This window comes from Chiloscyllium plagiosum, unplaced genomic scaffold, assembly GCF_037043375.1.
Source record: "Chiloscyllium plagiosum isolate Xiang-an unplaced genomic scaffold, Cpla_swu_hap1 HiC_scaffold_18, whole genome shotgun sequence".
NCBI lineage: Eukaryota > Metazoa > Chordata > Chondrichthyes > Orectolobiformes > Hemiscylliidae > Chiloscyllium > Chiloscyllium plagiosum.
Window position 1 is genome coordinate 90,904,458 of NW_028270156.1, and position 21,322 is coordinate 90,925,779.

Sequence of the window (21,322 nt, forward strand, 5' to 3'; positions counted from 1 at the left end):
TGAGCAGTGGAAACAACAGACCTGGAATCGCAGAGTTTCATCGGGCAATTCAAGAAGTGTAAATTTGTCAAGGAACACGAAACATACTCAAGGGAGAACGAGGCAAAGATGATTGTCAAAAACTTCAGGGAACCATAAACATAAATGAAAACTTACACAATGTGTTGAAGCCAGATGTTTGGCAAGCCTTTAAACACCCGAGGACAACTAAGGAAACAATATGCAAGAGAAGATGAAATGATAAGCTATCCAGTTATATTTAAGAATATTGCAAGTGTTTTTCTTATGTACGTTTAAACGTTGGGAGAGAAACGAGCGGACAATATACCACTGAGAGATAATGCCGGGGAAGCAATAATGGATAACAGAGAAATTGGAAATTGCAACAGTCTCCATGGTGATCAGCATTAGCAGCAGTTTACCAGAACTTCAAACATGTCAAAGGGCAGAGCTGTGTGACGTGACTATCACTACGATAAATGTACTGGGCAAGCTGTAAGGTCTGAATATTGATACAATATTCGAACCAAATGGATTAGGCAAAAGCCTCTAAGAGGATATCTGTATAAATTGCAAAAGCACTTTTGGTCGTGCTCAAGAAATCACTGGAATAAGGAATGGAGTCCTAAGACTTAAATTGGCTAATGCAATATTCTTGTTTATGTAGGATGGGAAGCAGAAGACGGGGAAGTCAAGGCCAGTTAGCCCAAGTTCTGTTGTTGCTAAGATTTTAGAATCAGTACGACTTCCAGGAAAAGTATGTCTGCGAAACCTGTTGCATTTACTTGAACAGGCAATGACAATATTTGTCAAGATTAGCATGATGCTTTTACTCGAAGGGTTTTTGCTCAAAGCGTCAATTTTCCTGCTCCTCCGATTCTGCCTGGCCCGCTGTGCTTTTCCAGCACCACCCTAATCTTGACACTAATCTCCAACATCTGCAGTGCCAACTTCTGCCGATGACTTTTTTTGTATTGCCAGAAGGCTGTATCAGTAGTTGTCCTCGGGTGGTATCAGCTGAAAACAGATACGAGTGAAAGATACGCGGAGCATGGAACTGTCAAAGATAAAGGAGGAAGGTTCACCATCCTGAGGAACGGTCACTGGACTCGAAACGTTAACTCTGATTTGTCTTCACATATGCTGCAAAGACCTGCTGAGCTTTCCCATCAGCTGCTGCTTTTGGTATAACTCAAGCATTTGTTGACTGACAGATAAATTTTTCCTTTTCTGGAAGTCAAAAGGTGATTACTCGAGTTTTGCAGGTATCCATTAAACAGTAAGGAACTGTACGGAGGAACAGATATGATTTATGCTCAATTTGCTGATAACTCAACCGAAAGATGTAGGAATGGGTAACATTAGTGAAGCGAGCAGTCTGAAAAATGACTGTCATGAAAGAAAATAAAAACCTTGACGGGTGGAATAAAATATGGAAAGCCCAGTTCAGTACTTTGGTCGGAAGAATAGAGGCACATACTATTCCAAATTGACAACGACTTCAGTAATCTGAAGTTCAAAAGGGATTTAGCATTGTTTAATCTGGATTTTCCTATGGTTAACATGTCGGTTAGTTGTCAGTTCGGAATGCAAATCTAAAGCAAACATTCGTTTAGTGAGGGCCTACTTAGATAAGATGTGACATATTGCTGAGACTGTATAAGGCTCTGGTTATAATATATTTCACATTTTTGTAAACAATTTTGAACTCTGCAACTAAGGAAAGATGAGCTGGCCTTGGAGAATGTTCAAAGTAATTTCGAAGAATGAGCTCGGGAATGAAAGTGCTTTCATGTAAGGGATGGTTGAGGGTTCTGGGTCTGTACTCAAAGAAGCTTGATTTTTGTTTGTGGAATGCTGAGAAGTCTGGATGGAGTGAACTAGGCGAAGACAGTTTCATCAGTTGTACAGCCTGGAATGTAAGGGCAAAATGTCACAGTGAATGGACAACTCTTTACAACTGTGATCAAGAGGGCAGTGAATCTGTGGAACACATCGCCATAAAATCCTGTACATAAAGACACATCATGTGAACTTAAGTGAGGTGGAGTGGGTTATTGACGATGGGTCAGGACTTACACAGACGAGTCACCATCTTAAATCCTTGGTCTTGACGACTGGATACTGAAAGATTTTCCTCTTGGTTAGTAGCAGAATATACTGATCAATCGCATGAGAAATATAGATAATTCCACCATTTCCATGAACTCTGAAAGCAGGCTGTCAGTGGCTTCAAGATGCATATTGCCGCTCTGAAGACTCATTTTTGTCAACAGAAAGCAACTCTCCTACACTCAGAGCTGTCTTACTTCGAACTTTTCAAAGTTATCGTTCTGTTCCTAAATTTCCTCATTGTTTCAGAGCCGAGATGAAGTTTGAATGTCTGAGGTGATGGAATGAATGTAGTTTCAATGCATCATAACACTTCATGACTACCAAAACAGTGGATGCAATGGCTCAGGCTGTGAAAGAAGTTCCTTTGAATGTCTCTGCCAATTTGGTCAGTTGGCCCTCTATCTCCTCTGAATTCCCTTCAAAAAAGTTTCTAAGTATTTAAAAAGTTGGTGACTGGATGTTCCTTTTGTTTTTCCTTAACATATTTCCATATTTTTGCAATATGTTCGCAAATTATCTTTGGAAATCTCTGCGTTGGACTTCGTCCAGATATGAGAAAATGTAGTTTGTTGGAGAGAGTCTCCAGGCCAGAATTGTTTTCATTGGAGCAAAGTGTGTTAACTATTGATCTTTTGGGTTATTTATGATGATTGGGTGCGAGAGTTGACAGAACAGGATGTCACAATGTTACGCAACGTGGAAACAAGGACTTCCGTACAACTCATTCTGCACGGCTGCTTTCAGAGAGGTGCAATTGGAGGTGTTGAATGAAATAAGCTATTCATACAATGAATGATGGAGAAACTCAGCATCTGCAGAGAGACAAACAACAGCAAGGTTTTGAGTCCAGTATGATTCTTCTTCAAAACCCGAGTTTCCTCAATGTAATTAAATGAACGTTGAGAAAATCTGGGTGCAGTTTGCAGGCATTTCTTGTGACTTAGCTTTGTCGAACTGAACTAGAACTCAGTTAAAAACTGCAAAGTGAATAAATGCAGTCAGGAGGATTGAGGTGCGCTGGTAAACCTTCGTGTTTTGTCTTATCCATACACGTAAATATTTGACAACAGCAAGAATACTGAGCAGGAGTTTATTATTTGGAAGTAAGGAAAATCGGAAGAGATGAAGAAAGGGAAGAAGATGCAAGAATGGAAGGAATGAAAGCAGGAAGGAAGGAAGGACGGAATTTCAATTAACGAATGCTGACTGCACAATTTCGATAGGCATTTAAGCATTTTGAGGAGAAAGTGAGATCTGCAGATGCTGGAGATCAGAGCTGAAAATGTGTTGCTGGAAAAGCGCAGCAGGTCAGGCAGCATCCAGGGAACAGGAGAATCGACGTTTCGGGCTCAAGCCCTTCTTCAGGAATGAAGAAAGGCTTGTGCTAGAGACGTCGATTCTCCTGTTCCTTGGATGCTGCCTGACCTGTTGCGCTTTTCCAGCAACACATTTTCAGATTTAAGCATTTTGGCCATGTGAAACAAATAAACGTGGCAGGAGATATGTTCACAGTAGGACTGTAGAAAAGTAGTTAAAACCTATAGTCAGAAAACTGCTCTGAGTGGTCTTGAATTCGGGGCAGTTTAAAACCCAGAGCGACTGAGCGAACACTTTCTGTTCTGATTTGCGTCAGTGACAGTAGGATATTTACATTCTGTCCCACAAATTAGAATTAGACTGTAATCATATCTGAAAAAAATCATCAATAATACATTAACATTGCTTCAGTGCAAATGTGTGGTCATAGAATTTTGTGCCATATATTTCTTAGTTGTTGTAACTACAATCCGTCACTTGCTGAATTAGATTGAGAGTGGGACATGATGCGGTAAATAAATTGAGGGCGAACACCTTGCTTTATGAAAATTTTATTTTTCACAGCATTTCATGAGCACAGCAAAAGGACACAGCAACACCTTCTTGGACTCCTTACGGAACTTGTTCTGGGATACCGCATAGATGAATACATTCTTGCAGGAATTGAGTAATTGAAACAAGTTCGTTGTCTCTTGCAGGACGTAGATTAAGTCTTTGAAATTCTCGTTGTTGAAGTATGCATCACCTTTAATACGCAAGTACAGGAAATGTCCAACTTCGGTGGCCCACAACAGCAGGAAGCTGAGGGAAATGGCAAAGAGCAGGACGATGGATCTTTTACGGTTTTCCATCTTTGGATCAATGCCATTTTCAGCACTGACAAGTTTCCTACGGGATTTGCTGGCTGTGATGATGTGTTTTACGGTCAGGACATTGAGTAGCAGGATGAGGATAAATGGGAGAAAGGGAGTTAAGATATGATCCATCCAGTCGTAGGCCTGCCAGATTGGTAACGTATAAAATATAGACTTTATACCACAGAACCAGGCGACCCCATCCAGGATGTAGAAGGGTCTGTAGATGATGTACAAAGGGAAATTTTTTAACACAACATAGGACGCAGATCATTCCTATGATGAGTGACGCGCTTTTCTCGGTGCAGCATCTGATCTTCAGGCTCTGCAAGAAAATGAACACAAAACGGTCGATGGTGAAGGCTGCAGTTAGCCAGACGGAGCCATCCCGGCTGCAGCGGAACAGAATTGTAGTCAGTCTGCATATGGGAGTGGTAGACAGAACACTGTAGCTAAAGTAAATGCGGCTGATTCGGTTAAGTATGCATCCGGTGACAATAACAAAGAAATCTGTTATCGCTATGGCCATCAAATAGTAATTGATGCACCTGGAGAGTCCACACCGCCCTCGGAACAGAATTGCAATTGCTACCAAATTGGCTGTGCTGGACAAAATAGTTAAATAGTTTGTTGAAATACCAAGTATAAAGAATGGCATTACCTAGATGTCAACTGGTGGACCGCAAGGAACATATACTACCTCGCCCTACCTGACACTGAAACCCTTCTGATCCACGACAGTGGCACCTTCAGACGCGGGCTAACCAACGTTCATAGGTAACTGTGAGTAGAATAGTCAGAAGTATCCACAACTGACATCTCAAGCATTGGGTATTAGGCCTCTGCTAACTTACAAATTAACACCACAGGTGGCAATTTATTCTCTTCAGTAAATAATTTCATTGTTCACTTTCGTTTTGCTACTTGTGACCGTTCAGTTTCCCATTATTATCTGAGATGTCATTTTTTCTCCAATTAAACCCTCTTGTATAATTATGGTATTTAACATTCCAGATGTGACGTTAATGCCTCAATTATCGAAATTGAATTCCTTCTTCAAAGCGCACTTTCTCCCTCCTTCTGTGTATCACTCCTCATATCCAAACTTAAAGTCATAAAGTCATAGAGATGCAAAGCATGGAAACAGACCCTTCGGTCCAACCCATCCATGCCGACAAGATATCCCAACCCAATCTCATAAAACCTTCCGGCACCCGGCTCATATCCCTCCAAACCCTTCCTATTCATCTGCCCATCCAAATGCCTTTTAAGTGTTCCTATTGTCCCAGCCTCCACCACTTCCTCTGACAGCTCATTCCATACATGTACCGTCCTCTGTGTGAAACAAGTTGCCCCTTAGGTGTCTGTTATAACGTTCCCCTCTCACCCTAAACCTATGCCATCTGCTTCAGGACTCCCCGAACACAGACAAAAGATTTTGTCTATTTATCCTATCCATGTCTCTCATAATATTGCAAACTTGTATAAGGTCACCCCACAGACTCTGACGTCCGGGCGAAAACAGCCCCAAACCCGTCAGTCTCTCCCGAGAGCTAAAATCCTCCAACCCTGACAACATCCTTGTAAATATTTTCTGGACCCTTTCAAGTCCACCATCTTCTTATTCTTCTCCAGTTTCTCTTTGTGTAAAACCTGTTTACGAAACTTCCTTTGTATACCACAACATTCATATTGCAGTATGTGCAAACTAAAGCAACTCCATGTTTCAGATGTATGAGCAAGAGGTGAAAGAAATCCGTCAACTCGCTTACTGATGAATAACTAACACAACTTTGCAAGATGAATGCCAAATGCAAACGAAAAGCCAAAATCCTTAATGAAACAAATTCCATTTTATTTTAATTCACCTCTGCAAAAAGTATCAAATATTAATTAGTTACACTATTCAAGGTAGTTGATCCGTTGCAGCTTACGTAATTAACTACTCAATGAGATAACTTCCATATCCGCCACAAATTTACCTGCACCACCACACACATCATCTATTGCATCCTCTGCACCCGAGGTGGCCTCCTCTATATTGGGGAGACAGGCCGCCTACTTGCGGAGCATTTCAGAGAACACCTCTGGGACACCCGGACCAACCAACCCAACCACCCTGTGGCTCAAAACTTCAACTCCCAGGATATGCAGGTCTTTGGACTCCTCCATTGCCAGACCACAACAACACGACGGTTGGAGGAAGAGCGCCTCATCTTCCGCCTAGGAACCCTCCAACCACAAGGGATGAACTCGGATTTCACCAGTTTACTCATTTCCCCTCCCCCCACCATGTCTCAGTCAAATCCATCGAATTCAGCACCGCCTTCCTAACCTGCAATCTTCTTCCTGACCTCTCCGCCCCCACCCCAGTATGACCTATCACCCTCACCTTGACCTCTTTCCACCTATCCCCTCCCCCAAGTTCCTCCTCCCTACCTTTTATCTTAGCCTGCTGGACAAACTTTCCTCATTCCTGAAGAAGGGCTTATGCCCGAAACGTCGATTTTCCTGTTCCCTGGGTGCTGCCTGACCTGCTGCGCTTCTCCAGCAACACATTTTCAGTACTCAATGAGACAGGATTGCAGACTTGTATTTCAATCCCTGCACACAACTGTTGATTTCATTATATCCAACACAATGTGTAACCTGCAGAAATTTATACGGTAATAGATTCAGCCATTCCACCGTACCTTTCAACAACTTCATGGCTGATCTTCTTTATCAGCGTGGATGTATTAAGATCAGTGCAGGAAAATGCACTTTACCACCTGACTAAACTGCAAGCACATATGTCATTAAATTTCTGGAATCTATTTTGGTTTAAAGTTAAATTTAATTCTGAATAATACAACAGGTTACTGTTCAGGCAATGCTATTCATTAATTCATATTTGCACAATCTATTAACAGAAATGTGTTATATAAATCATTGAATATAATCTTGCGTTGCTCGATGATATAAGTTCAAATAATGCACTGGAACTCTCCTTAATGGTGCAAAACGTGCAATAAACAAAATGGCAATACTCTCTATATGTTCCTGGTTTATATCGCTTATATTTACAGGGGGGTGAACCTTAGAAAAATGGGCAAGGTAAAAAAAGAACTTTTGTAAAGATTTCCAAATAACTAAGTACTTTCTTTGCAATTCATTTCTTACCTGGGATTCCAACAACGGCAACAATGGGATAGGTAATGGCATAGAAGAGCCCTTTCACTGGCCCATGCATGACCGTTCGAAAGTAACACACTTTTCGAAGCTGAGCTGTTTAATTTTGTAAAAGATTCAACGTTACCTTCATTTATTTTATCTGAAAGTCTCGGGGAGCAATTAAACTGCATCATGCTCTCAATTTTAGATCAATGAACAAAGAGAAAAAAACATTGTTTTACATTTGAAGCATTGACAAAGGAAGGGTTCTATTATATTTATTTCAGTGGCTCTCTTTCCCCATAATCACGCTGAGTATGCCCACCGAAGTGGCTGATAGCAGATAACGACGATGGGTAGTATTTCGAATATAATCTCTTCTCATTATTTCAGCCAGGTTCCTCATGTTTTTGGCAGTTAAAACGTTAGATTAAGTCGTGCATTTATTTGATTGCTGACGTTACCTTATTGTGTAGATTTACAGTTAAACGGTTGGAAACAATTTGGTAAAGCAAGATTATTATTCAAAGATAACAAAATGAGATCACCACAGCATCGTATAGTGAGGGCCGCGAAGAGACAATTATGAAATCCAGGAACCAATGCTGAGGCAAACACATGATAATGTTTTGAACGATTCCAGCTCAGAAGTCGAGTTTTGGACCATAAGATACATGATGCGAATTAGTTCATTTGGTCCACTCAGTTTGCTCCACCATTAGATCTTCCTGATATGTTTCACAACCTGGTCCTCCTGCTTTGTCCATTTAATGTTTGATCCCCAAACTAATTCGTCGCATTTACGTCTGTAACTTAGGCACACTTAGCCTGTGCAGCCAACTATGGAAATGTGTTCCACATGTTCACTGACCAGAAGCAAATGGTAAATGTCGTTCAGTCATTTCTTAAGTTTCTTCCCTTCACGCCGAGACTCTGCCAATGGGTCACTGTTCCTGCTAAGAGCAAAAATGTTTTCTTCAAATCCACCCTCTTCAGACTTCTCAGAATTCTGTAAATTTCAATGAGATTTCCCTTCATCCCGCTAAATTCCTTGATGTACAAACCCTACCACTCCTCACATGACAAACATTTCATTTCCGGGATCAATATTGTAATTGTCTTCTGAATCCACCCACCAAACAAAGACAGCATATCCTTCCCAAATTATAGAGAGCAAAACTGCTCATATGTTTCCAAATATACGTGATCAAAGATTTATACAATCTGAGCAGTGCATTCCTGTTCTTGTAACTTAGCCTTTTGAGAAATGAATGTCAAAATAGTGTTTGCCTCCGTAACACAGAACTGAACTTGAATGTTATCATAAGACAATCGTGAAGTAGAACTCTTAAGTCCATTTACACTTCACGTTTCCAAAGCCTGTCCCAGTTGACGAAATCGTCCGAACATTTATTCTTTCTAGAAAAATGTACAAGTCCATGTTTTCCTACAGTGTTTTACATCCATTAATTCTTTACCTATCATCCTAGCCTGTCCAAGTGTACTTCAGCCTCCCCGCTTCCCCAAATTTCCCTGACATTCCAAGCATGAATGTGCAATTTGCAAACTGAGCAGCAACACTGTTGGTGCTCTGCTCAGATCATCAAGATGCAATTTGCAAAGTTGGAGTTCTGACACTGACACTGTGGAATTCCACTGCGCACTGATAGCCATTCTGAAATGAGATCCATTTTGACCAGTCTCTGCCTTCTGCCATTCAGCCAATCCAGTTCCTTGTACCATTGGATTTTGCTTTAAACTTGACATACTTCTGTGTGGTCCATTTTGTCATGAAAAGTTTGTGAACACTGGCTCTCCTTTGTCTAATTTGGTTGCTATGACGTCAACGTTTTCCAACAGATTTATCAGGCATGAACTTCCCTTGAAAAAGCTATTCTCTCTCAAACACTATTTTACGACACATTTCCAAGTAATCTGCAATCTCACCTTTCAAAATTAACTTTATAATCTTATAGGGGACGACGCCAGGCTAACCTAACAACAATTTTCCATCCTCTGCCTCACTTCCTTCCTGAACAGGGATGTGACGCTAGTCATTTACTTGGCCACTGGTACCTCCCGAACTCATTGTTTGACAAAAGGTCAACAATAGTATCTCGAATATCTCGACAGCGATGTCTATCAGAACCTTGGATTGGATCACTTCGGTCCATGTGATTGATCTACGTTCCGAACTTTCTGTTTCCCGACCACCTTCATCTCAGTGATGTTCACTGCACTTATCACTGTCCCCTGACTATCGATACTTTCTGGTATGCTAACTTTCCACCATGAAGGCTGATGAAAAGTATTGATTCAAGTCCTTCACCGTTTCTTGTTCATAACACTACTCTTCTCGTGTCATTTTCAAATGGTCCAATGTCTACACTAAACTTTCCTTTCCTTGGTTACATGTCAAAAATAAAGTTTATGAAATCTTCTTTCATATTTCTAGATCGCTTACCCGTTTACTTCTTATTGTTTTTTTTTTGTTCTTTTAAAATGGAAATTAGAGTGCCTCATGTGAGTTGATGTCACCGCCGCTCGTGAACTCTGGTGCAAAGTCTTTCCATGCAAACTCTTTGACATTGTGGACTTTAAATAGTTTGATAATCTGATTGACGTTTTATAATATGCATATGCAGCAAGTGTACACGTTTTAAATTAAATAAGTATGCTCCAGTGCAGATTCAATCAGGTGACATTGTATGTGTACAGCTTTGTCCAGGACGGAGGTGAGAAGAATGAAAACGTTCTGAAAGCAAAGTATAAAAACCAAGGCATGTATCGACCGACTAGATCCAGGAAGAAAGTTCCCCATTATTGGAGAATCTAGAACAGTGCTTCGAATTTCAGAATATGCGGTCTGCCATTTCAGTGAAGATTTCAGATATTTTCAGTCACTCTGAACTTTTCAAACACATCAGGCTATCATATTCTGTCACTGGTATCTTTAAAAACGTAACCCATATATGCATTTTCTGAAGAAAAACACGACGAATTTCATCAAGATGTTTGGAACGAATGTTGAATTATGGCGTTGATATGCAAGATCAGGCACGGTCATAATGAATGGCTGAGCATGCTCGACTCGACTGTGGACTATTGCAGCATCCAGCATCCAGCTTCCATGTTTCTTTGCTCAAACATAACTAATTAATATCTTCTGACATCACTTTCTGAAACGTTAGCATTTAGAATGTCAATGACAGTACACCCATGGAAACACCAGCACTCGCAAATTCCTCGACACGTTTCTTCTGAGATGGAACTGCATCACCAATCCTTCACTCAAACTACTGATAAACACTTCCAAGCAATCTCGTTGGTGCTCATCCATAGGAATGACAGTTGTGATCGAAAAAAGTGAGCTTAGAACCCTCTTCTTCTGTTGCAGATATTAAAAAAATATGGTGGTGGACTCCACACGTTGTGAATAATAAACAAAACGAAGGCTGGTTTTCTGAATTTACTTTGACGGTAGAATGTTGCAAATGTTCCGCCGTGATTCTACTTAAATGATAAACAGGAGATTAGGTGAAATGTCCTGCTGAGGTTCTATTGCTTATGTTCCGTTTGTAACTTATTCTACACCTGCGAAAGAATTTAATGACATTTAATCTGATTTGATGAGGTGAACCGGGCAGTTCCACATTCCCCAGAAAAATAAGGAATAACGAGCCGATATCAAAACATTTTTAAATTGTGCATTGCATGATTGAGGTGTGATGCTGCTGTACCTTTAACAAAGTTAATTTTCCCTTTCTTTTTTTCTCAAGAGAGTTCGTAAAGGCAGAGGTGCCAAGAGATGCAAATCTTTAATGGCAGAAGAGTTGCGAGTTCTCCCAGTTCACATTTTTGTCCATTTTGTTTGAGTTCTGGCAGAGAAGCTGCTGCAATGCACTGAAAGAAGGTTCCATGCTACAGCAGATGATTTTTGGCTAAATGTTCTCCCTGTGTTTCGACTACTTGTAAGGAATTGTGTCTGAACTCATCTTTTATCAAAGTGTATATTAATATTGCGAGAATTGGTAAAGATCCTTGGCTAAGTTCATCCATCGAGTCTGCTGGATTTTCAATTAGTTAGGTTATTCTAATTTACATTTGCATTATTTTTTCGTGTTTTAGCTGTAGTTTTAAAATAAATTATGTTTTGCTTGAGGCCGCGTGATCTGCTCAACTGTAGCAAAAAGAAATGGAACAATCACTTCACATCTGTTTTTGAAACGAAAATCAACTTGCAAGAAAGTGATCACTGTAGACGCTGGAGATTGGAGTCGAAGTGTGTGTTGCTGGAAAAGCATAACCGGTCAGACAGCATCAGAAGACCAGGAGAATCGATTTTGTGGCCATAAGCCCTTCCTTCCTGATGAATGGAATTTTTTAAACGAAGGTCTTGTGCCCGAAATGTCGATTGTTCTGTTTCTCCGATGCTGACCCTGATCGGTTATGCTTTTCCAGTTTCACACATTACGAGAAAAAAAAACCTAAAATACAGAACATATAGCATAGAACAGCAGAGCACAGGACAGGCCCTTCATCCCATGGTGTTGTGCCGAACAGTTAATTTCATCTAAGGTCAAGCTTACTACACACCCCTCAATTTATTACCGTTCATCTGCTTGTCCAGCAGTCGATTAAATGTTACTAGTGTCTCTGACTGTACTAAGACTGCTGGCAACGCATTCCACCAACCCATTAATCTCTGCGTAAAGAACCTATCTCTGACAACTCCCTTATACCTTCCTTCAGTCAATTTAAATTTATGACCCCTCGTGACAGGCCTTTCAGCCCTGGAGAAAAATCTCTGTCTCTCTCCTCTATCTATCACTTCCACTGCTTGTACAATTCTATCAAGTCACCTGTCTTCTTTCTTCGCTGCAGTGTGAAAAGCCCGAGCTCACTCACTGTCAATTCGTCAGACGAGCCGTCCAATCCAAGCAACATCCTCGTAAATTTTCTCTTCACGCTATCTAAATCATCTAAAGCCTTCCTATAATGAGGCGATCAGACCTCGGCACAATATTCCAAGAGTGGTCTGACCAGATTATACAGAGCTGCAGCAAAAGCTCGCGGCTTTTATACTCAATCACCCTGCTAATGAAAGGAAAAAAAAATAAAACATGTCTTCTTACCAACTACATCAACTTGAATGAAAAGTGTGAGCGATCTAAGTACATGGACCCCAAGTTACGGCTGTTCCTGCGCACTGCCCAGAATCCTGCCTTTAACGCTGTGTTCAAAATTCAAATTCGACCATCCTCAATGAATGCAACAAGTAGGCACCACTGGGAGTTGAACCCAGTATCTCCTGTTTATTAGGCAAGCACTTAAACCCACTAAGCCACGGCGCCACAGCGGTTTAATCAACTAAGCTACGGCTTAGACCCGAAACGTCGATTCTCCTGTTCCCTGGATGCTGCCTGACCTGCTGCGCTTTTCCAGCAACACATTTTCAGCTCTTCCTCAATGAATCACTTGGCATTAATATAGATTGAATGTCAACTGCCGCTACTCACTCCAACTCTGTATCGTTTCCATATCATGCTGTAACCTGGAAAAACCCTCATGAATATCTCTAATTCCACTGACCTTTGTGTCATCGACAGCACAAGAAGAGATCCCAGCAGGAGTCCACTGGTCACCGACCTGCAGGTGGAATACTTTCCATCCACTACCACGGCCAGAGACCTACCAATACACCTTTTCACTTCTTTATCCAAATCATTGATGAAAACAACAACGAGCAGAATCCCAAGAACAGATCCCAGCGGGAGACAACTGATCACCGAGCTGCAGGTGGAATACTTTCCATCCACTACCACTCACAGACTTTTTTCAGATAGTCAATTCTGTATTCAGGCAGCCACATTTCCTTATATCCCATAACTCCTTACTTTCTGAATTATAATTAGGCTCTGGGCTATCTTCGTACATTTTTGTCGGTCTCTGGTCATAAAGTATTGCGGGCTGTTTTCTGGGCCTATTGGATAATTCCAATTCCGGTTTAGTGTTGTTGGACTGAAAGTCGGCGATTGAATGGTGTTGGGTGTTTTGTTCAGGTGTTGAATAAAGTTGGTATAAACAGTGCTTGTTGTACTAATGGCTCTTTCTTAAACCAGTAGTTTTCTGGGGGGAAGAAGTGATTTTGAATCGTCCTGCAAGATGTGAACAAGGTAAAGTTGCTTGAGTTGTTAAACAAGCTGGAGTTGATGTTGTCTTCATTCTGAGAAATGAAAGATAATTACAGCAATAGCTCAGCATTTAAACATACTGGAAACACCATCACAATCTTTGAAAATGGCCTGAATCGAATTACAGATATGGCGGTTGAACATGAAAATGAAACTAAACAGTGTGGATTGCGATTAAAGGCAAACAGAAAAATTAAAAAAAAATCGCCCTCGCAGAACAAAAAAAGAAGAGAAATAATCACTTTAGTAAAACAAAAAAAGAAAAGGAGGGTTACGCGCCAGCAGAGCAAATGGTGAAAAGAGATAAGAAGGATAGAAAGAAAGAGAAGAAAGTGGAAAAAAAGAGCAAAGGAAAAGAGGAACGAGAGAGAGAGGAAAGGATCAATGTGATCAACATTCAAAAATACATAATGTGCTTCGAAAGGTGTTGAAGCCATTTTCATCTCGTTTTAGAATGTGGCTAAACAAAGGAGGAGGCCAATGAACATACTGTTTTGGTTATTCCTAAAAAGCTGGTACGTCGACCAGCTTGGATTCCTAACAGAAGATGTATCTCAGGATTATGAGGAGGTGAAGAAAGCCGAATGAAGTGCTTGTGAGCTTGTGCCAGAAGCCGAGACACAATTTTTCAGAAATTCAAAGCAGGACACTGGTCAAACACACATTGAGCTTAAAAGGATTATCCATGTCATTTCCTGGATCTGCTGCTCCCGATTCGTTCTCCTCTACATTGGGGAGACAGGACGTCTACCTGCAGACCGCTTCACAGACATCACCAATATACCCACACCAACGAGCCCCACCACCACCCCCATGGCCGAACATTTCAACTCCCTCTCCCACTCCGTCAAGGACACCCAGGTTCTGGGCCTCCTCCATTTGCCATTCCCTAACTAAACGACGCCTGGAGGAGGAATGGCGGATCTTCCACCTCAGGACCCACCAAATATACACATCAATGCGGCTTTCATTAGTTCCCTAATATTCCTTCGCTACATTATATCCTAGTTCCCACCTTCCAACTCATTACTGCACTCATGACTGTTCTTACCTGTCCATATTCCATCCCACCTATCCTCTCCATCCTCCTCTTCGAACATTCACAATTAGCCTCTTCTGCATCTAACTCTCATGCTCTCACCTACCTTCCCCCAGACCAATCCGTGCCCCATTTATCTTTCCAACACCTCCGCTCACAGCTTTTTACCTCGATAAGGGATTTTGCTAGAAACATCGATTCCCCTGGTCCTCGGATACTCCCTGAACTGTTGTGTTTTTCCAGCTCTACATCCTGACTGCAATTTCCAGCATCTGCAGTCCTCACTTTCACCTAGTTGATTTACCCTCACCACAAAGCATTTTTCAAGGATGCCTGCATTGAAGAAGTTCTCCCCTCTCTACAAGCACCTTAGTGTGTCTGTCTCTCACTGCAAGCAGCAGATTGCCTCCACTGCCCTGAAGCTCCTCAGCCACGTCCTGAAGCAAACTCGCTACCACAGCTACATTTCCTCCCTCAGTGCCTGCCTATGAAACCGACTGATCCAACATGGACTACGAACTTGATTCAGGCCAAGTCAATTTGGATCAGAACGGGACAGCCAGTACCTACTACAAATTCAAAAACTCCAGAAATGGTTCTTCTTCTAGATGCCCTACTCCTCACTTGCAGCTATACATCATCACCTTATCTCTCAGCTTGCCTCAGCTGAGGGCCACACTTTCTCAGAACTGCAAAGGATCTCTGTTGTTTAACCTCAACAGAAAAATTCATACCTGTACTTTTTTTCTACAACATGTCAGACATCAAAAACTGCAAGGAGAATCATTGTGCATGTGAAGGCCATGATAGTCGGGATTATTCGATCATTTCAGAAGCATTCCACAGCCTCCAGAACTGCTCGACCTCCATCAGCCATCTGGCCCCTTCAGCCACCAACTTGGTGACAAACTATCATGTCACTTCAGTCCCTGCTGACCGACAGCCCACAGCCACGGCTGAACATGCCACCTCCACGACCATTAGCCAATCACTCCTGTCGCCACCACTACAAGATCACCCGCTGCCGCAACTGCAGCAAGATCCACCGCCGCCTAAATCAAAGTGAGACCGACCCAGAACATTACCTCTGTACCCGTTGTTGCTGCGACCGCAGTCACTTCTGAACCACTAACATAACTACAAAACGAATTCTGCCACTTCTGCCTCCATAACTGCCGGAGTCACAAGCATTTCTGTCCCCACTGATGACACTCACCTGAACACCGCCAATAATAAGCCATCTGCAGATCCCACAGTCACCACTTCTGCCCTTGACGCCTTGGGTGAGCGGCACTTCCGCAAAAAGCGCCAAGCTGGTGCCTCTATTACCACACCCACTCCAGTTCCAGTCTCTACCCCCACTCCAAGTTCCAGTCCTATACCTGATCCTCGCTCCCAGTCCTGCTGTATTTTCACCTTCCCCCCCCCCCCCCAAAGACCACCCCCTTACTGAGGACAAACGATCATTTCTCAGCAAAGGCCTTACTTTCATCCCTATCTTGTTCCAGATCACTAAATTCAAAGTGCATTGCGACAATCAAGCAGTTCTTCTCCCGTCCTTGTTTCGATGCTTACGTTTTCAAATAAAACACCCGACCACCTTTCAAGGACTGCTTCTCTCGCCTCCAACATACCCATCCACCTCGATAATCCGTGCTGGTCTGTTCGCTGCCCTCAGTTTATTTGTTTCCAACTTCCGCTGGGACACTAACTGCCTCAATCTGTCCACCCACCTCAAAACCTCCAAATTCTTATCCTCGCAATGTGCATCCCTCCACTCACTCAGCTCGAGGTCCAAACTCACCATGAAACCGACGAACAAGGGGGCATAGTGGTAGTTTGGCACACTACTTTCTACAAAGCTGAAGCCAGGTGCCAAATCAAAAACAATTCTTCCTACTATTCCCATGGCCACGACCTCACCTGCAGTCAACAATCCATCATCTTCCAGACAATACACAACCTCATCACATCAGCGCATGTCCAACGCACAGGTTCCAAACTCATAGTTCAGAATCCCCGCACTGCCGGGTTCTACCTTCGACCTAAGTTCCACAAGCTGAAGCTGATCCATCATTTAGGCCTGCTCCTACCCCACAGAACTCGTCACCATATATTCCGCTGCATTGATGACTGTATTGGCGCCACCTCGTGTTCCAAAAATGAGGTTGAAAAGTTCATCAATTTCACCAACACATTTGACCCCGACCTAAAGTTCACCCAAATCAGACACCTCATTCCCCTTTCTGGACCTCTCCAATTCTATCAACGGTGACTGACTCAATACTGGCACTTGGTGTGCAGAGAGGGGGCGGGTGTGTAAGGGTTTGAAGGCTGGGCGGGGAGCAGTGGTAGACAAAGTTGGGAGTGAGGGGTTTTAGGGATGGTGGGCAGTGTTGAATGGGTCTGGGGCGGGGATGGGGGCTGTGATGGATGGGGTTCGGGCTGGGACTGGTGTTTTCGGTGTTGAGATCTTGGGGAGGGAGACGATGTTGTACGGGGTTGGGGCGGGGGTGGGGCCTCACACGCTGTGTGCTGCTGGTAGACCCCTGAACGGGAAGCAGTCTTTAATAACTCCGAGCCCCAGAGGAAAGGTATTTATTCGATTAACCGAATAATTGATAATCTGAACGAAATAGTGCCAGCCCATTGTGTTCAGATAATCGAGGTTACCCTGTTTTCCACTCACCACTTCTCAAGAGATATGTCATAGCATCTCTGAACTGGTTAAAGGGTATTATAGCTGGTCATGTGGATTAACACATGTATTGGATTTTCCATTGACCCTGTTTTGCAGTGAGTCCCGTCTCAGCAAATAATTAATTCAACATAACATGTGGCAAACAGACAGATGGCTTTGAATGAGTTGCTTTTCTGCTTTGATAAAATGATGATTAAAGAAATTGCTTAGTCACATTTTTGATAAGATATTCACTCGTATTTGGTTTCCCCTTCATAACAATGGTCTCATCTGAATATTCACATGAAACCTGGTGACAATCATAATCCTCTGTCGAGGTCGATGTGGTCTCTCTCTGTGCATCACCTATTGTCTCTTGGCGACAGAAGTAACCGATTTTCTCATCATCATCACTGCTGTCAGCCTTAATCAGTTTGGAGATATGCACTTCGGGTACATTCTCCTGTCAACCACTCCCGTGTGCAAGCTCAGCATTGTGGTGGTATGTGTGACACGAGATGGTTCCGTGTGGACGACAGTGGCTTTCACTATCGGCCGTTTGGTGGCCATCTGCTGTCACAGACTTAAGACCAAATACTGCACTGAGAAAACTGCATTGCTGGTCATAGCCATTGTCGGCAACCTGAGCTTTTTCAAGAATATCCCATTCTACTTCACTGACAAATTCTTTACATTTTTGATGGAATGTCATGGCTCTGTGAGATCAAGCCAACCTATTACACTTCCCTAGTTTGGAAGGCCCACGACTGGTTAGATCACATCTTGACGCCCTTTATCCCATTCCTCCTAATTCTGCTGCTTAATGCCCTCACTGCCAGACACATCCTAATAGCCAGCAGGGCTCGCAAGAGGCTCCGTGGAACTGAGACACATGGAGAGCAGGAAATATTCAACCACAATAAGTCATTCATCCTGCTATTTGTCAAATCACTCAGCTTCCTACTCCTGTGGGTAAACCTATGTGGCTCATTTTCTCTGTGTTAGGATTCCTGGTGAGGCGTTTTTCACGGGCCTGGATTACAATGACCCAGACTGCATTCTTCAAAGACGACCAACATGCTCCAGTTACTCAGTTCCTGCAACAACATATTCATCTACGCTGTCGCCCAAAGCAAGTTCCGTGAGGATGTCAAGAATGTGTTGATGTGCACTCACTACCCTCAACTGTTTCATTAAATGGTGAAAGCTGTAAAGCTATCTCATGTACCTTATTCTACTGCAGATGTGTGGATCACTTTGTGGAACATTCCCTGCCAAACCAGAAAACATCATTGAAATTCCGACATTGTGCTTGGATCACATAGAAGTTTTCATGTAAGTACGTAAATGACTTGATTGAGGACAACAAGGAACCTTTTTAACCTTTCCTTTGTGCTCTTAAACGTGGTGTTTGAATGAATGCTCGATTGCACACTGAAAGGCAACATTCGAACGCGTATTTAACAAAAAATGGAACACAGTAGAATTGCAAAATCAACAAAAGCATCTATTGATCTAGTACACTTTCAGAGACCCAGTTAAAATGACATAACTGTTTATCCTTCCGCTATGTTGTATAGTAACAGGAATCTAACCGGTTCCTTACAATGTCTGAAGCAATTTTCCATGAAATATTGCAAGCAATATTAGCAATGAAGTCCCTAAACCGCTCTGGGTCTCTAACGAATATTTATAATAGAAAAGAGCATCCTTTATTTTGACGTTGTACTCAATGTAAAGTAGAGTCAAATGTTTGTACCATCGCAATACATCGGCATCATTCACATTATCTTAGAATAAAATAAGTAAAAGTAAATTAAAGGCAATCCAAGGTTTTCTTCCACACTGCTGCAGCATGCCACTGCCAAAGTCCAACTCCGGGCTTCACAGCCCAGTCTTTGCCGCCAGCAGTCGTCCATTTCCTGGAAAAACCATAATCCTTCTGGAGGTTTCACAGACCCTCTGGCCAACTTTGAGGCTGCAATGAGCCTCCAGATTCCGTTGGCTCCTTGGAACCCTTCGAAGGAATCTATTGATTTAGAGCTGTCTTCATCAGATAATTTTGATTTCCAAAGAAGTCGAAGAAGAAAAAGAAAGAGAAAAAAATGTGGACAAAGAGGGTAAACCTTGGCACTGGAGTCCATATGCTGCCTACTCCTCTGCTGCCAGCGTTACTACTGTAGAATTAGAAATTTCCTTTATTGTCACATATAATCAATGGACAGGGTAAAAAGGTTACATTTAGACACATCCAGTGTCGTATCTCGGTACAGATTACTGAGTAAAACGATCTTAAAGAATAGAGAAACAAAATGTGCAGCATTGAAGAAATTCAAGTTCAGAACAGTAGATCACACAGGAACCTACCTTGTCGTTCACACAGGATCCTGGCTCGAAACTGTGACAGCCTTCACTCTGAGGATCATTTGGGTGGGAGATCGATTTAGACCGCCAAGCTAGGCCGAAGCTGCGACAGCTGGAGGACGTTAATCTAAGATGCCTTTGGGTGCGTCCGTCAGTCATTTGTTTGCCATGCTACGCCAGGAGCCGTGGAAAGCTGTAATGTTGCCGCAGCACATTGAGAGGCAGCTGCACTAGTTTGGGAGAAATTGCCAGAGGCTGAAAGATATCACTGGGGCGAGGGAGTCATCAGCAGAAGCGGGAGCAATCACCAGATGGTCTGAAAGCATTACATTTGAGGTTGCGAGAAATGTCGCCAGATGGCGTGAATCATAAGTCGGCAGAGGCGAGGCATCTGTCTCACTGGAGGTGGCGAACGTACGCTGGAAGGTGGCGAATTGTATCTCAGTGTTGGATGGGAATCATAGCCAAATGGCAGGACATCCTTATACACTGGATTTTGAGAATTCTCACCGGAGTCAGTACGTGACTCTCACCAGGAGCAAGAAATCATTGGCAGAGGGTCAGGATTTATCCCTGGAGGGCTAGAAATAACCGCTCTACCGAGACTGGGAAACACCACTGGAGGCGAAGAGTTGAGAGAAGATATAGGAAAAAAGACATTAAGAGGAAGGAAACAGAAGAGTCAGAAGAAATGAGAGGAAACCAATTGACGTGGTGTATATGGATTGCAGCAAGGCGTTCGATAAGGTTCCCCACAGAAGGCCATTGTTCAAAATGTGGAGGAATGGGATTGTGGGAGATATAACAGTTTGTATCAGTAATTGACTTGCTGAAAAAAGACAGAGTGTGGTGGTTGATGGGAAATGTTCATCCTGGATTCCAGTCACTAGTGGTGTACAGCAAGGGTCGGTGTTGGATCCGCTGCTATTCGTTAGTTTTATGAATGACCTGGATGAGGGCGTAGAATGGTGAGTTAGTAAAATGTTCAGACGACACTAAGGTCAATGGAGTTGTGGATAGTGACGAAGGATATTGTAGGTTACAGAGAGACATAGTTAAGCTGCAGAGCTGGACATTGAGGTGGAAAATGGTGTATAATGCGGATAACTGTGAGGTGATTCACTTTGGTCAGAGTTAATGGAATGCAAAGTATTGGGCTAATGGTAAGATTCTTGGTAGTGTAGATGAGCAGGGAGATCTCGGTGTCCAGGTACACAGATTATTGAAGGTTGCCACCCAGGTTGATAGGGTTGTTAAGAAGGCATATAGTGCTTTAGCATTTATTAATAGAGGTATCGAGTTCCAGAACCAGCAAGTTATGCAACAGCTGTACAAAACTCTGGCGCTGCCACATTTGGAGTATTGTGTACAGTTCTGGTCACCATATTATAAGAAGGATGTGGAAGATTTGGAATGGTTGCAGAGGAGAGTTATTAGGATGTTGCGTGCTATGGAGTGAAGGCCTTACCAGGTAAGGCTGTTTTCGTTGGAGAGAAGGTTGAGAGGTGACTAAAAAGAGACATATAAGATAATCAGAGGGTTAGATAGGGTGAACAGGGAGAGCATTGATCCAAGTATGGTAACGGCGAGCACGACGGGGCAGTGC

The 21,322-nt window shown here is 42.6% G+C and overlaps 1 pseudogene; it reads right to left on the reverse strand.

Annotated features, from left to right (window-relative positions):
* Positions 1-3,983: 3,983 nt before the first annotated feature.
* LOC148147050 (putative G protein-coupled receptor 139) lies at positions 3,984-7,518 on the reverse strand (annotated as a pseudogene).
* Between the last annotated feature and the right edge of the window lie 13,804 nt (positions 7,519-21,322).